At 37.5% G+C, this 17,068-nt stretch overlaps 1 protein-coding gene and 1 pseudogene across 2 annotated transcripts in view; one reads left to right on the forward strand and one right to left on the reverse strand.

Annotated features, from left to right (window-relative positions):
- Positions 1–17,068, forward strand: part of Sgcz (sarcoglycan zeta) — a 1,080,539-nt gene that overhangs the window by 552,749 nt on the left and 510,722 nt on the right. The window lies entirely within an intron of this gene.
- Ddx18-ps1 (DEAD-box helicase 18, pseudogene 1) lies at positions 9,682–14,062 on the reverse strand (annotated as a pseudogene).

Raw genomic sequence — 17,068 nt, forward strand, 5'->3', positions numbered from 1 at the left:
CATTCTTGCCTCTCTGCCCTGGCATTTCGCTACACTGGGGCATAGAGACTTCCCAGGACCACGGGCCTCTCCTCCCATTGATGTCCAATAAGGCTGTCCTCTGCTACATATATGGCTCTCTCCATGTGCACTTTTTGGTTGATGGTTTAGTCCCTGGGAGCTCTGGGGGTGGGTGGGGGCTGGATTGTTGGTTGATACTGTTGTTCTTCCTGTGGGTTACAAATCCCTTTAGTTCATTCAGTCCTTTCTCTAACTACACTACTGGGGACCCTGTGCCTCTGAGCATCTGCCTCTGTATTTGTCTGGCTCTGACAGAGCCTCGCAGGAGAGAGCTGTATAAGACTCCTGTCAGCATGCATTTCTTGACATCCTCAATAGTGTCTGGGTGTGGTGATTGTATATGGGATGGATCCCCAGGTGGGGCAGTCTCTGGATGGCCTTTTCTTTAGTCTCTGCTCTACACTGTGTCTCCATATTTCCTCCCTTGGGTATTTTGTTCCCCTTTCTAAGAAGGACAGAAGCATCCACACCGTGGTCTTCCTTCTTGCTTCGTGTGGTCTGTGAATTGTATCTTGAGCTTTTGGCCTAATTTCCACTTATCAGTGAGTGCATACTATATGTGTTCTTTTGTGGTTGGGTTCACGGCATCTCAATCATTTAGTGATAAGTGATGGAGAAATACACTTAAAAATTCTTTTGTATACATACAACTTCAGCATTTATTAACGAATACCATGTGGCTTGTGTGTTTGAAACCTGACTAGGGGTGGTGAGGAAATGAGACAGACCAAGAGACCTATGTATGAAAACCCTGTGTTCAGGTGTGCTGTGTAGATATGGATGGAGAAGCACCAACTTTTCCATAGCTGGAACCCTAGCATGTTTATTTTGTACAGCACAGAGAGGGGGTTGAATAGTTCTAGTAGGAGTTCACTGTACTGAGGAGTCCCAGGCTGTAGATATTCAGGAGGAGGGCACTGTGACTGTGCTAGGTTTGCATACAATGATCATTTTTTACTTATAGACACCGTCCGCATTCTCACTCGAACCAGAGAAGGCCTTTGCCAGTCTTCTGAGTTTCACCTGGGGAAAGGCTCTGGCAATTTCTCATGGGTCCAAGGCCTTGATCCTTTATGTGGCCAGTTCCTATCAAACAATCACAATCACTCGAAATTCCTCAGGACATCACAAGATCTAGTTTTATTATAACTAGAACATATTTGCGTACTAATGATGTGCATATCCTTGTTTATTTTTGCCTCATGCATTAAATCTTGGCTGAGTATTTAATATGACAGGATGCAAAGTCACTCTCAGGATGCAAAATATTCACTCTCAAAGTAGTTTTCAGTGTGTCTCAGAGTCGATAAATATTTTGATCTGGTAATTGTGAGTGCTAAGAATACTACTTCACATAAATATGAAATTAAAAACAGCAGAGTTATGTTTAGAGCCATTTGAAGTTTTGTTGCAGATTATCTTCTAATCTCAGGCAAATGTTCATTAAGCACATATTATAAAATGTAAATGAAAATTTGAGTCAAGTTTTTGTACCAAATATTCTAACATGCTAAGAATAACTGTAGAAAATTATTGTCTTTGTTTTACATGTTTAGAACATTCTGCTTCCATCAGAGGGGAAATTTTGCATGTCACATACAAACAGTGCAGCTCACAGAACACAATGGTGTGAAGCTTAGACAATGTTTAAGGACCTGTTCTGTCGTTTTATGTGAAGTGAGTGCACATACATTGCAACTGTACATATATGTTCACAACCAAGCATGCATGATGCAGTGCTGGCCTACCCTACTGGGAACACAATAGATTCCTACATACTTGACTTTGAATTAATGAGAACTCATTATGCTTAAGAATTCATAATACTCTTACTGTTCCCTCATATTCAGTTACTGAATTCCCTAAGTTTGCAACCTATCATTTACAAAGTGCATTTTCAGAGGAATCCTGAGGACAGAAAGCCTTCAGGGTAATTTCTTCCTATTGTCTGTGTTTGGTAAATTATGTTTGGCTAGAACACAGCCAGACTAATTTATTTCTGTTTGTCTCCTTTCTCTGTACAAAACCAAAGTGGGACATTTGAAGCACTCTGGGACCCAGAGAGACTAAAGTGTTTGTTGTTTGCCCTTTAATGGTGTGATCCCGGATATAGGCCATTTACTTACACAGTTAATCAGTGGGCTATTGGTAGTACCGAGAGAGAGAGAAGAATCACATAGAAAGACTATCAAAGGAGTTTGGGCCACAAAACTAGAGAAATGGGGATTCTTAAAATGAAGAACGTAGACATCTCTGGGACAGATATCTGGCATCACCACCTTCACATTGGTATTCTTCATTTCTAAAAGCTTGTCCTGCATCTATCTTCCCATTCCGTTAGACCTTTCCTGCTAAAGCTTTTTTTTATTGATTTTTTTTATGGAGCTCCTAGAGGTGAATTGCATGCTACAAGGGCAAGCAGCATCCCCATTCACCTTTGAAGCATTACTGAGTAATGTAGTCAAATGATAACACTCCAATGAGGAATGTTGAGTAAACACATGGACGGGCAGATTCTAGAAGAACTTTATGAATTCCTGTAAGTTGCACACCTAAAGTTTCTTCAAGGAATGTTCCAAAAACGGTAAAACCGATCAACCAACAGATGTTTACAGTTGACTTATCAAGAATGGAGAGATGATAAAAAAAAAAGAATGGAGAGATGCCTCAGCTGTGAAAATAATTGGTTGTTCTTCCAGAGGACCCAGGTTTTGTTCCCAGCATTCCTGTGTTAGTTTACAGTCTTATATAATTCAAGGCTTAAGGAATCGAACAACTTGTCTGGCTGGCCTCAGATATCACTGGATGTATATGGTGCATGGATGTGCATACAGGTAGTGTGTGTGTGTGTGTGTGTGTGTGTGTGTGTGTGTGTGTAATAAATAAGTAAAAGTTGAAAAAGACTTGAATTCTAGGTGTAGGGAAGTGTCATCTTAAGAAATTACATATTACTTGGAAGTTATCCACTCCAAATTTTCATGGTTTGGGCTTAAATTGGATAGAGAATATAGCATTTAAAAATGAGGCTAATATTAATTGTTTAATATACATTATCATTGGACAAATAAATTTTCTATGGATTTAGAAAATGGATAAATCTCCTAGAGAATTCAGCAATTTTTGCCTAACCTAATCCAGTCCTCTTCTCTATTTCCAATAGGAAAGTGGGCACAACTGTATGTAGAGGTATAGATGCAAGACTGAAATATTCACTCTCAAAGTAGTTTTCAGTGTAGCTATGACTACATGATTTAGGAATGCTGTTTTAGAAAGCTGGTTGCTAGCCCTGTTAACTAGATAGAAACGAGAATCACCTGTGAATGAAATCTGAACAAGTCTATGGCAGATTATCTTGTTTTCAGTACTCGAGATAGGAAGAGTTTCCCAGTGGCTGTGACATCATTGCCTGACTGAAACTCTGTATTATAAATACAAAAGGGAAACTGAGCAAAAGATTGGATTCATGGCTCTTTCTAACAGATACTGAGAACAGATACTGCTAGATCATGTTGCCCTGATTTTCCCACCACAAGGACCCGGAACTTGAACTATGAGATGAGATAAAACTTTCTTCTTCATTTTGTTATTTTTTTTTTTTTGGTGCGGTAGTCTATTATCACATTGAATGAAAGAGAAGCCAAGCCAGGGACTAGGGACTTATCCAGCAAAGGATGTTGGGACATTTAAAAGTTAATTATATTAGCATGTTCACACTGAGAAAACTTACTCTGGGAATAGAATCAATGAGAAGAGGTGGCATCCAATGTATATTTATAAGCAATAGAGTTAAAGTATTTACTTGGCCTGGGTTTTTATTTTTCTTTTGCTTGTGATTTGCTTTTAGAATAATTCAGGATATATTTTCTCCCATCATATCAAAGTATTTATCTGAATGAACACGACTCAGATGGGGATTTGCAGGGATCATATATTAGGGATATAAATGACTCGTGCTTAGTATATAGGTTTTCATGTTTACCTTCTTAATTATGGTCTTTCTAATCCCTGCCTTATCACAGCCGGGATCCCTCATGTGGTGTCTGTAATAAAAAAGTCATAAAATACATCCTCCTTGAGGAAATTTAATTGTGTTTGCACTGCCCTCTAATCCTTTTCAAAAACTTGCATAATAATTTGTCAAAATAGGCCTAGCAGAATATATGATGCCTTTCAAAGTAGTAATCTTTTTTTTTCTTTCATTTCTGGGTAAAAATTAAAATCAAATTATGCCATGCCATCTGTTAATAATAAAACCATTTTACGTGCACACATGATAAGAGATGCCCTGTTAAATAAATTAGGTCTCGGTAATTGAGGCTGTCCTGAAATGTCATTGCAGAAAAGGGTAGAGGAGGTTATGAAAGTGGCTGCTGTCCTCTTGCACCACTAAGGGAGCCATCAGATTCTCATGTGTACATCTGCAAAGACCGACAGAAGATACAGAAGGAATGAGTCTTACAGATGAGTCAGGAGTGCTTCATGAAGCTGAATAGAGAGGGGTTCAGAGAAATTATGAGTTGTTTGAACTGGGGAACAGGATAATTAATGTGTGAGCTTCCTGCTGAAAGATAAATTCAGTTCTGTGTATCTTTACCTCACTGCCTGTGCTCCTTATGGACTTCTTATGTGCTGCTTATGCCTCTAGTCCCTGTACTCACTAAAAACATAGAAGGTTAGTTATTTAATGACTAACCAAGGAAAGAATCTGTGATAAGAACCAGGTGAACTCCAGGTTCATCCTTGATTTGTTTCCTTTGTGTCTTTGTTTGTTTTTTCATTTAATTGGACATTTCATCCATTTTGTTGTTATTGAAAGAAAACCTATAATACAATAAACAGAGATATTTGTTTTTCTAATGGATAATAAAAAGCATGTGTCTAATTTATCACTACAAACTATTTACCTGTGAGTTTTTTTCAAGCATTGAGACCAAACTAAAGAACTTTTTAATCTAATTACAACCTTGAGTAACCAGATTAACTGCCTTACTCAAAATTCCGAATGGAATGCTTTGCTAATGAGACAGAGTATTTGGGGTTTCCCTTGATATTCCTTCCTGGCTATGAGTCATGTATTCTACCAGTAAAACATGGAAAATATTCTCCGTGACAAGGACGTGTTTGCATGCATACTTGACTTTCTCACTGTGTCCTTTCTTAAAACACAGCAGAATTTCTTTTCTGCTAACTAAAGTTAAAACAAGATCAGATTATGTGGAGAGATCCATTTGGTGCCTAAAACAACCTGGTCCAAGATTAGTGAGCAATTTCATGTGCATTTTAAATTCTAGAGGCTTGTGACCTGGAACTGAGGAGACTTGGGGTGCAGGGTATTTGCGAATGCTATTCCACACACTGCCATAGCAAAGCTAGGCCTCTTCCTTTATTATAAATGAATGCAGCATTTACCTTCTCCCTGCCCCTTATATTTTGCTCAAACTTTCTTTCCCATGTATTGAAAAGATATTCTTTCTCTACATAATATATCCTAAATGTTGTTTCCCTTCCCTCTACTCCTCGCAAGAAACAGACAATAGTATAGATATCCTTAGGGGTAGGAAGAGGAAACACAGATAGATGTTGATCAAGGGATACAGCACTCAGTTCTTCACAATAAGTCCACTCTGAAAAGCTAGCACACAATAGTGTAAACATGAGTAATAAAACCTGACTGAGAATGTGATTATTTAACAATGCATTGATCAGGAAATGGTGTGCAATACTTAGTTTCCAACAGCAACAATATATTGCTCAACAGCAACAATAAAATTTATAAAAAGTTACAACGAATACAATATAACAACAGTATCCCATGCCGGCCTCTTGCAAATTCTTCCACCTAAATCTCTGTTCTGGTTAATGTCTGCATGACATGTACATATTCCTGAGAATTCCAGAGCATTGGCATAATATATTATTTTTTGTAAAAAGGGAAGTCTATTCTATGATACATATGTGAAAGAGTATTTTAAAAGTAAGTTATGAAGATCATATAGAGCTGATAGTGAATTGCTGGTTGTAGGTAGAGATTGGATTTAAATCTTAATTTCTCTTTTAAAAGGCACCAAATGGTCATATTTATCATGCAGTTTGAATCTCATAAACTGAAGAAGTTGGGCTAAAAAGATGGTTACTAACAAACAAAAAAGAGAAATGATCAAACCAAATCAAGGGTACTGTAACTTTTCAATTAGAAGAAGATATTATATATTAAAGGATTCAATATGATTGTAACAGATCTTTGCCGATTAGTATAATTAATTTCATTTGAAGGTTAGATGCCTTATAAACATTATTTTATATCCTTAAGAGTGCTAAACAACTCATGTTTACAAAAACGTTAGCAAGCAACTGATAATTATTTAATTTTTGTCCACCTACATCACTTTTCCTCTAAATACCTGTGGTCTCCAGGACTAAACTTTGTTTACACGAACTATGCTTTACTCATTCTAAATTACAAGATCCTTCCCCCACACACAATATAAACCAAAGAAATGTTCAATAGTGATGGCAATTCAACCTACTATGATTTTAAGATTCAAACAATTTCAGAATTTGATGTATTTTTGTGGTATATACCATGTATACTTATGCAGTATCAGAAGCCTAACCTTATATGTTCTTTACTGTTGTTTTGTATGTAGAAATACATAATCCAAATATTTACCCCATGTGTGTTTTTATTTGTATCTTAAATAACTAAGTATATTTCTGGAAGTTTACTTGTATGTTGTGATGAAACTTTATGACACCAGAATATCCAGGTTCGTGTGGTTGTGGTTTTTCTCTACATGGAAGTGAGTCCATGTGAGACAAACACAACATCATGAGAAGCTTTAATAGTAAGTAATACAGTATTTCTAAAACATTTACACACACACACACACACACACACACACACACACACACAAGAGAAACAGAGACAAAGTGAGACAAAAACAGATCTTTTAGAGTTTATTACAGTTTATTACAGCGTATTTTCAGATGTTCTTATTGGACTTAGTTCTTTAAGGAATTTAGACAGAAGAGTTGCAACCAATGTCCCCAACTGTCAATCTGAATAGTGATGCAATCTTCAATTCTCTGAGGCAGGCTATGGGACTGATTAAATGTACCTAGTCTCTTTATCTTCTTCTCTCAGAAACTTATACTTTAATGCAATTCCCTCCCTGCATGCCCCCAACCCCAAATCTTAGAAGCAGAGACATGTCCTTGTCTCTCTATCAAGTTCTGAGAAAATAGCTTGTACTCTCCTTCTCAATTCCCAAATCCTGATAAATATGTTTGGTATATATCTGGCCCCAAAGCCAGACAACATCCGTGTGCACTTATCTGTGTGCCGAAAAGAGATGATTGACATATTATTTCTGATTTACTTTTTTGCAGCCTTGAACACTGTCTGTTGTTGTGGTTGTTGTTCTTTATCAGATAAAACATAGGTAGATTGAAAAGACACTAACTTTTTTAAAATTCTCTTTAACTTGTTACTAGTTACCCTTGAATTGAAAAAAAAAATGCAATTTATTTTCTGCAGGTGCATGTGCGCATGTGCACGTGTGTGTGTGCGTGTGTGTGTGTGTGTGTGTGTGTGTGTGTAATTTGATTCATTAGCTGGGTGTTGGGAGTGACTCACATTAGGAACAATGTGGAAATTAGCAGTAGGAGAGGAGTTATTTGTGATGGTAGACACTGGATGCTTTTCTTTTATGCCCATCAGACATTTCTGTAATGGGATGGTTTTGTGAGATTTGGATGCAGGCAAGGGGATATTTGGCAGTAACACCTGATGCTGAGAAGCTGCTACACAATACTGAAAGCAGGAAGAAGCTAGTGTTTGGTCAATGGACAAAGTTAGCTTCTCGCTGGTACTGCTTCCCAGCCTTATTGATGAAGACGTCCCTGCTCTCTTAATGATTGAGATGCTCTGCTCTCCAATCCCTCCTCACAGCCCTTTTCCTGTAAGTGGTACTCTGGCAGAACTTAAATTGGTCAAAAGTTACAATGGAACATTTTTTGTTCTGTGATTTGATTTGGATGTAATGACCTGTCTTAATGACAGAAGGCCAGGATCCCCAGAGGTTATGACCTCTCACTTTGGGTGTGTCAAAGACCAGATCAGGAGAAGGTAGTAAGAGGCAGCAGCATAATCTTTTCAACTATAGCCACCCACAAATTTTCATTCTGAAGAACATTTAATCATTCACTTTGATTCTTTTTCTTTTTTTGTCTCTTAAGAGGCAACTAATAGAGATTCACACATAGACATTCAATGAAAGAACAAAGAAACACAAATCCAACTTCTTCTGCTCCATTTATTAAATTTAAAGACCCAGAACAACCTACAGGGAAAAAACCCACAATTAAGGTTGGTGTAAGCAAAAATCCTAGGAAAACAATGTTTTATAAAATAGTATTATAAATGATAGATGTTTATTGAACAGTTACTGTATGTTTCCCACTGTGCTAATGGATTTAAAAGTCATTTATTGCCTTCCTAAAAAGACTAAATTATCTTAAGGATAGCTTGCCAAGACACCCCATGCCAGGCAGATGGGCAAGGTGACTGGATTCCAGGGGCAGACTGCTTGTTCATGGTCCATATGGCAGAGAGCTTTGGACCAGCAGTGGACTGGCCATTTAGCTTACGAGAGTGACTGTTATTCTTTGCATGTGTCCCGCAGACCATTCAGTATGCTTGTGCTCATATAATCCCAATTATTAATACAAGCAATACAATAACTGCTTTTATATTTTCACTCTCAGATTTTAATGATCTGAACTTATACTAGCAGAAAGACCGACTGTTGTGGGATAACTCACTTAACCCCCTTTATACTAGTTGGTAAGTGCCTGTTTCTCTTAGAACCATCTCATTTGATGTTTAGAGAGCTTATTCTCACTAGATTCATGGTGATTTGATAAAAGTTAAATTTCCTTACCTACTAATCTCCCATTTTCTACTTGAATTCATGTATGCTTATATCTAATCTTCTGAACATTACTAAATGCCTCCTACTTCCATGGAATCCAATTACATAAATAAAATTTATTTTACTTTTGATAGTCTTCTAAACACAAGATGAATAAGGAATGGCCCATTACTTTGGGGAATCTACCATGATTATAGTCACCTAATGCATTTACTGGTGTCTTCAAGCTGGGGTAGTAAATGGCTCAGAGGCATTTACAACTTTATTGGGGAGGCCTTCTCTGTCCTCAATGACATGAAAAAACTGACTGCTTGTGAGTTTAGATCATACTTCAACTAGGTTGGCTATATAACTAAAAGAAGTCTTGGAGAATTTGAATATGTAATCTAAACTCCCTTTTCTTCATTACAGGTGTAAATGCGAAAGTATAGTATTTAGCTCTGTAGATGGTTTTCATGTTGTATTAATGGATTCCAATCCCATTAAAATTTCTGTTTTATATAAGATGGAGAAATAGTTCATAATTCTTTTTACAATGACATAATTTGTTTCATGGGAGTATGTAAAAAATAAAATATTAACATCATAGTAAAGACAAAAAGATCCTAAAGGTGATAAAAGTTCCTTTTACAGGGGGGAGGGCGTGTTGGGGTAGGGCACAGTCAGTCCACATGGAAGGCCATTATTCTCAGTGAGAGAATTGCCTGTGGTTTGCTATCTTCTTGCCAATGTGTTCCAAGATCTTGAACTTCTTTCTTTGTTTTCTGGTGGCCGAATCTACCACATCCTCCCTCTCTTTTTAAGCTTGCCACCATGGCTGCTCATATCCAGATCAATGGAAGGAGAGACCTTAAAACAAAAAGACAGAGATACTTGAGGCAATTTATTTACATTGTTCACATTAAAAATCTGCTTGAGGGAATGGGAGTCATGTGTTCCTACCTAGGGCATGTATGCTTGCCAGGAAGACTTATGGAGAAAGTAGTTCTTTTTGGTCAGCTTTTCTAGCTGAGACTGAATATCAGAAACTTTAGAACAGGAAAATCAAACTTATTCAATGGAACTTTGGATTACTTCAAGTAAGGAGGGAGACCTTACTCTTTAGGACACAGAACAAATGGGGTGTGCCCTATTCTATTCAGGCCCCTAGCTAACTGTTCTACCCACACATGATGAATATATTTCTTAGAGTCATCAGGTAGGTTGGACTGAACAATCTAGTCCAGTTTAGGGATGTCTAGCTCTCTGACTGCCACATTGGTGCACAGCAGTATTCCTGAACCTGTGTTTCAAAAATGGAGGAACATAGTTACGTTGTTTTCACTTTCCATGGACAGCCACAACAGGTGGGTCAATGTAGTTCAGCAGCTCTCAGTGGTACTTGACAGAGATACATGATGAAAAGATGATATCATTTCTTCTTCGGGTTCTTCTTAAGGAATGTGAAGAGCAGAAGGAACTTCTCATCCCTGCTCAAGGCTATCCGCTGTGGCAAACTCTTTTTTGTTGTCAACTCACACATACAATGGCTCTTTTTTTTTCATAGAAACTTTTGCCATATCTTCAACTTTTGAGTTTATGTGGTAGAAAGGATCTTGGTTTGCCTGTGTGCTGGCAAACATTTAATAATTTTCTTTAACTTTTCTTCAAACCCAACCTCCAAAATACAATCAGTTTTATCAATAACCAGACACTGCAGATTCTTGTACATAGACCCTGGTGTGTTCTGCATGTGGTTGAGGAGGCAGCCCGTGATGGCCATGATGATATTGATCTCAACGATGAGCTTGTGTGCTTTAGCAGACATGTTAAAGCTACCTGTGATCAGTCCATACCTGTGAAGTATTGCAGTCATCAGTTCTTTCAGAATACCAAAGGTCTATATGGCCAATTCTCTGGTAGACAAGAGAATCAGGACTCTTGTTCCATTCCTGGGCATAAACTTCAGCGTGACAATGAGCTCAATCATAGGAATGAGTAAAGCAAGCATTTTACTGCTGCCCAAAGATCCCTGCCTTCTGGAAGTAGCCTGAAACTTCTATGCTGGATCTGCATCATGTCCTTGGAGCCCATTTCTTCTGTAGCCTTCAGTGTGTTCTCATTGAGGAGATTAGACATGGAAGCAAATGAAATGTCCTCAGAAGCACCAATCAGTCCTAGAGAGAGAATGGACAACTCACTGTCATCTGGTTCTCCACACAATCTTCTGTTTCCACCTGAGTCTCACTGGTGTCTTAGGCTTTTACTTTTTTTGGTGTCAAGCCCAGCCTCATTTGTCATTTTCCTCTCTTTCTTCTTTTTTCTTTCTTGGTTGTGATTCAGGCAGTGGCCATGTTGCTGATTCTCTCTTGGTTTTATGTAGTAACTTTTCAGGGCAAGCTTTTAATGTTTGCATTTTCCATGGTCTCCTCAGGTATGCCTCCAGTTTGTGCTTCTGCTAAGACCACAGTCATAGAATGCTTTAGGGCCTTTTTGGCTTTTCTGCTTTTTCTTGTTTCTTTAGGCACAGTCCCATTTTGGTTATGACAGGGTCATGTCTGATGCCTGTCGCAGCTTCAGGTTCTGCTATTGTAACTTGGCATTCTGCTTCTCAGTCCTCTTGAGCAGTAATTTCATCCATAAGTGTGACAAGTTCTCAGGCTGCCCAGTGGTCTACACTGAGCAGTGGGTGGACATGCGTATTAGGAAGTCAGAAGTGCCTAGTTCCTAGTTTCTTATAGTCACTAATTCCCTTTCAAGGAAAGTTTCTTTGTTGTTTGTTTAAACATCAGATTTGAATATATACAGGGCCTTGGTGCTCATAAATGTCAGTAGATTAAAGAAGGAAACAAAATACAGTCAGAAGATATTTATGATCTACCTCTCTCAATATCAGAATATATTATATAAAGTTCTCTTAAATAAAGCTATATATTAAAATAAAACTTAATGAAAATAAGTAAGTAAGGACTTTAACTAGATAGATAGATAGCTCAGCCATTAGAAAGAATTTTTCTCTGGAAGAAGACATTGTTCAGTTCCTAGGACCCCGATCCATGGCTTGCAGCTTATGTAGAGCCAGGGCACATCCCTGTTTGCTAGCTTGTACCACATTCACATACATAGAAGTTTTACATGGACTAAAACTATGACCATATAATACTATGACATATAAGGATATATTACTTGATTTTGAAATAAAATAAAATCCTGTGAAAACCTAAAATTACATCATTGGAATTAGCACATGCAATATGCTGTAGCTGTTTACATGCTTTGGAAACGCCATTCTGTTGAACTACTACAATTAGATGGGACAGTTATTACTATAATTATATTCATTTGAGATATGTTCTATGCAAAGAGAGGGCTAGGGAACTGACCCAAGGTTACAGCCAGTGAACTGGGAAATGCAACATATAATGACATTTTATAATACAAGAAATGTTACCTAACCAGCTTAGAACTCATTCATTATCAACTGCTATCCACAGTTGCCTGTGGAATTGAAAGAAATCAGAATAATGTGATAATAAAATAAAGGCAGGTTTTTTTTTATTGAGCTAGTTATTTGTGTCAGGTTTTCTCTGCCTCTTCCAATTAACTATAATTGTTACTATTTAACATTTTTTCATGATAAGATTGCATTAATTTTCTATTACTGCTGTAAAAATTTACCAGAAACAATGGATTTAAATGACACGGACATTATCATAGCTCTTAAATTTATTATAAAATGTGAAGCTGTTAACAGGACTACATTTCTCTTGGTGAATTGGAGAGAAAGATCTGTTGTCTTGTCATTGTCAGTCCTTGACAGAACTTATATTTTTGGGATTACAAGACAGAGGTTCTAGTGTTTTGGCATTTGTAACTTTATAGTCATCCCTTTCTTGGAGACCCTGCTTCCCATGATTCACTGCTCTCACCTACAGGCAAAGCCACTGGAGGCCAAGTGGGGCCTCAAACTGTATCTAACTGATTCAAAATCAATCTTCTCCCTTTTCCTCTCTTATGGTCCCTGTGATTAATAGCGAACACTACAGACAAGGCTGGATCATTGCTCCACCTCAGGTTCAAGAGCTTCACAATCTTAATTTCATCATTTATGTATCTATGTATCTATCTATCTATCTACCTGTTTATTTATTTGTTGCTGTATATTGTAACATATTCACTGGTTTCCAAAAATAGAATACCCCAGGGCCCATGTTCTTCCAATTATTCCCGACATGAAAGGTAATTCTGTGATGAATCACACAGGTCAGAAAGGTAGGTTTGTCGTGTCAGAAATCCTGTTGTGTGTATGTTTTCTTCTTTGTTTAAAATCTGTTCTCTGGTAACTATTATATAGAGACAAGTTACAACTCATTTGCCATATAGAAATGATTTTGGTAATATAAATGCTTGAGATCATACAAGCAAAATTTTGCAGAGGAAAAAATATAGCGAACCTTAGTTTTATCTGAAATAATCATTTGGGAATATAGGAATGACAAAGTAACAGTGGGAAGGAGGATATCAGTATTGACATCACACTGAGCCTGGCAATTATTGTATACGAGATTTTGTTTCTGAATTATATGTTTATTTAGTTAGTATTTATGCAAGGAATTCAGCACAATGAAACGAGGCTAGTTATCTCACTCACAAACTAGTAAAATCAATCAATATTATAAAGTTACAGAGTTAAATGTCAACATTTAAATCACTGACATAGGATATCAATTTTTATGAGACAAAACGAAGTATCATAACAACATTTTTCTTTAAATTTGGGTATGCACATTTCTCAACAGGAATTGACACATTAGCTGAGATTAATATTTGTGAATTAAGAATTTTAATTATTTCCTGACAACCACAGATTATATGCTTCTATATCAATGCCAAGTTTCATTTTTTAAAATTTATTTCTTTATTTTATGTATATGAGTACACTCTAGCTCATCTTCAGAGTGCAGCTGTCTTTAGACACACCAGAAAGGAGCATTAAATCCCATTACAGATGTTTGTGAGCCACCATGTGGTTGCTGGGAATTGACCTCTGGGCCTCTAGAAAAAGTCACTTCTCTTACCTCTAGAACCATCGAGAGAGAGAGAGAGAGAGAGAGAGAGAGAGAGAGAGAGAGAGAGAGAGAGAGAGGAAGAGAGAGAGAGGTTGGCGGGTAGAGTATTGGTGCCTGTGGATATTAGAAGAGAACATCATATCTCCTAGAGCTGGATTTACAGGTGATTGTGAAACACTGTTGGTGCTGGAAACCAAATTCCAGTCGCCTGCAAAAGCAGCAAGTGTTCTTAACCACTGCACCATCTCTCCAGCCTCTGTTTCAGTAATTTCGATATACCACCTTCAGTCAATTAATGACTGTATAGGAGTCCATCAGCTGGACTAAACTGCCTAATTTGTAAAATAACAATTATATTCGTTTTGAATATTTAGGATGCTTCCCTGAATACATTTCTAAGTCTAAATTTTATTCTAATATGGTTTACCATATAAACTATATGTAATAGTATGTTTAATTGTGATATTTTTCATAGACGTGACTAATTTTTTTGTTCTTATTCACCCTGTTACATTCCTTGTGCCCTCATTATATCCATTAATTCCCTATTAATTCCCAATTTTCACAAATAAGAATTTGTTCTTTCATGTGTGTGTGTATGTATGTGTGTGTACGTGCATTTGAATGAATGCATGTATGAATATGTCTTTGTGTATCTGTGTGTTTAATTATGTGCATGCGTATATATGTGAATTAGTTTTATTACAGGTGTTTATAGAAGCAGGTTGAACTTACCAGTGGCTATATCACTGCAGAAAATGTCTGTCCCTCCCTCCTCAACCATTATTTGTGTCTGAATTCTCCATGTGATCTGGGAATCTATGGTAGTTTCTGCTCCGTGAGAGGAGTATGCTGTACCCATATGTGTGAGGACTATGTGAAGAAGCTATAACTGGTGTCATGTGTGCAACAGCCATGTTTTACCCCAGAAGTCAGTTGTCAGCGTATATGACTGGGCCTACACACTTGTGTATGAGCACTCTAATATTTTTATGATGTTCCCTGAGCTTTGAAAGTGATGATATTTCTCATGAAGAAATTTTTTAATCTCAGTATTATGAGTGGTAGAAGAAAACATTTTCAGTGTGTATGTTTGGGAAAACATACTTGATGCATTAACATGCTGCCAAGATGCCATCTAAAATAAACAGGAATTTCTTGTATGTTTCAGGAGCATGATTGCTACCATGAATGTCCATGAATGCATCCTTCAGACTTGTTTTTAACTATATTTTTGGAACTGTGCCCACTAGCTTTATGTCAACTACAACCAGTTATGGATGAGAATCTCAATGAAGAAAATGCCTCCATAAAATCACAATGCAGACAAGTTTGTAGAATGTATTTTTTAAATTAATGATTGAAAGAAGATGGCCTTGTACACTGAGTGGTACCATCCCTGGGCTGGTGGTCCTGGGTCCTGTAAGAAAGCACACTGAGCAAGGCATTTGAAGCAAGCAAGTAAACAACATTGCTTCATTGTCTGCATCCTCTCTTGCTTCCAGGTTCTTGCCCTGTGTATGTTCCTGCCCTGACTTCCCCCAGTGGTGGACTACTGTGTAGAAAATTTAACCAAATAAACCCTTTCCTCCACAACTTGCTATTGGTCATTGTGCTTCAGCATAGCAATAATAGCCCTAACAAAGATAGCATGTAAATCAACCATGACTCTTTTTGTCAAATTTCTATTTCTTACCACCTTTGAAAATAGAGCAAACAAGCAGCAAACAAAAATAACTCTTCTCTCATCAAAATCATGTTCCTGGTTTGTTTTTTTTTCCAGATTTAATTATGTATTTCTCCTCTCTCCATTCTTTTCCTTAAGAATTCCAAGACTAAGTACTTGGTAAGAACTTCTGTTTTACTAAGTATTTTACCTGCCATGAATATTATTTCTTTGACTTCTTATTCAGAGAACTAGGAAAATGTTGTGGTCAGATGAAGAAGTCATCATTTAGAGGGACAACAGCGGGTCCCATTAAATTCTACCCTAGCAGTAAATAAATTGAGCCTATATATGGAGGATGTGGGATATGGAGAAGAGAAGCCACAAAGACCACAAGGCTTACTATTAAACAGCTTGAAAGACTCCATATTTCCACAGGAGATACCAAACCAGGACAAGAGCAATTGAAGTTCTCATTTTTGGCACGTGAAGATGGGCAATGAGTAGCTCTTTGTGTGTTTTTATCATAGTTACCACTGCAGACTTTGAGATGTAATATCTGACAAGTCAACTTTGAAGAAGGAAAAGGCTCAGAGTTTTCAATCCATCATGTTGGAAGACTGTAGTTAAATGAAACATTCCACAGCGTTGTGGCTACAGGAGATAAGACATGGAATATGAGCTTTCTCATTTCATTCCTCCTCCCTCCTTCCTTTCCTTCCTCCCTCCCCTGTCCCATCTCTCACTCTGTGTGAATAAGTGCATGTGTGTGCATGTATATGCCTGTTTGTGTGACGGGGTGTATGTGTGTGTGTGCACATGCACACCCATGTGCATTAAGGGATGCGTTCAGCATTAGCCTAAGCTGTTGGTTCTAACTCCCACCTTGTTTGAGACTGAGTCACCTTTGTCCGTTGCTGAATAAGCCAGGTTGTGGGACAGGCAAGCATTTATGGGTTCTCCCATCATCCCTGTCCCTCATCTTTCCACAGAAACAGTGAGATTAAAAGTGTGCACTCCTGTGCATAGCTTTAAAGTCTTCCTTGAGTTAACATATACTAAGAAAGTGCTTTACCTATTGAACCTTTTCCCTTGCCCTATCTTTCCCTCATTTGTGCCTACCTGGACCTCCACCCTGAGATGCTAATTTTCAGAAAAATCTCCTACAGTATACTTTAATAATCTTCCAGATGCTTTTCAATCAAACCAAGCTGATAATCAAGATAGACCGTCCTAATTTCTAAGCGTTGTTTTATTTTTTAATATGTGTTTATTTGTTTACTTACAGTTGTACCTCCTGGGTTGACAGGAAGTTTCTGTTTTCTTTGAACGATAATGTAAATGAGGCAAAGTGTAAGACT

Source organism: Rattus norvegicus, chromosome 16 (genome assembly GCF_036323735.1).
Source record: "Rattus norvegicus strain BN/NHsdMcwi chromosome 16, GRCr8, whole genome shotgun sequence".
NCBI lineage: Eukaryota > Metazoa > Chordata > Mammalia > Rodentia > Muridae > Rattus > Rattus norvegicus.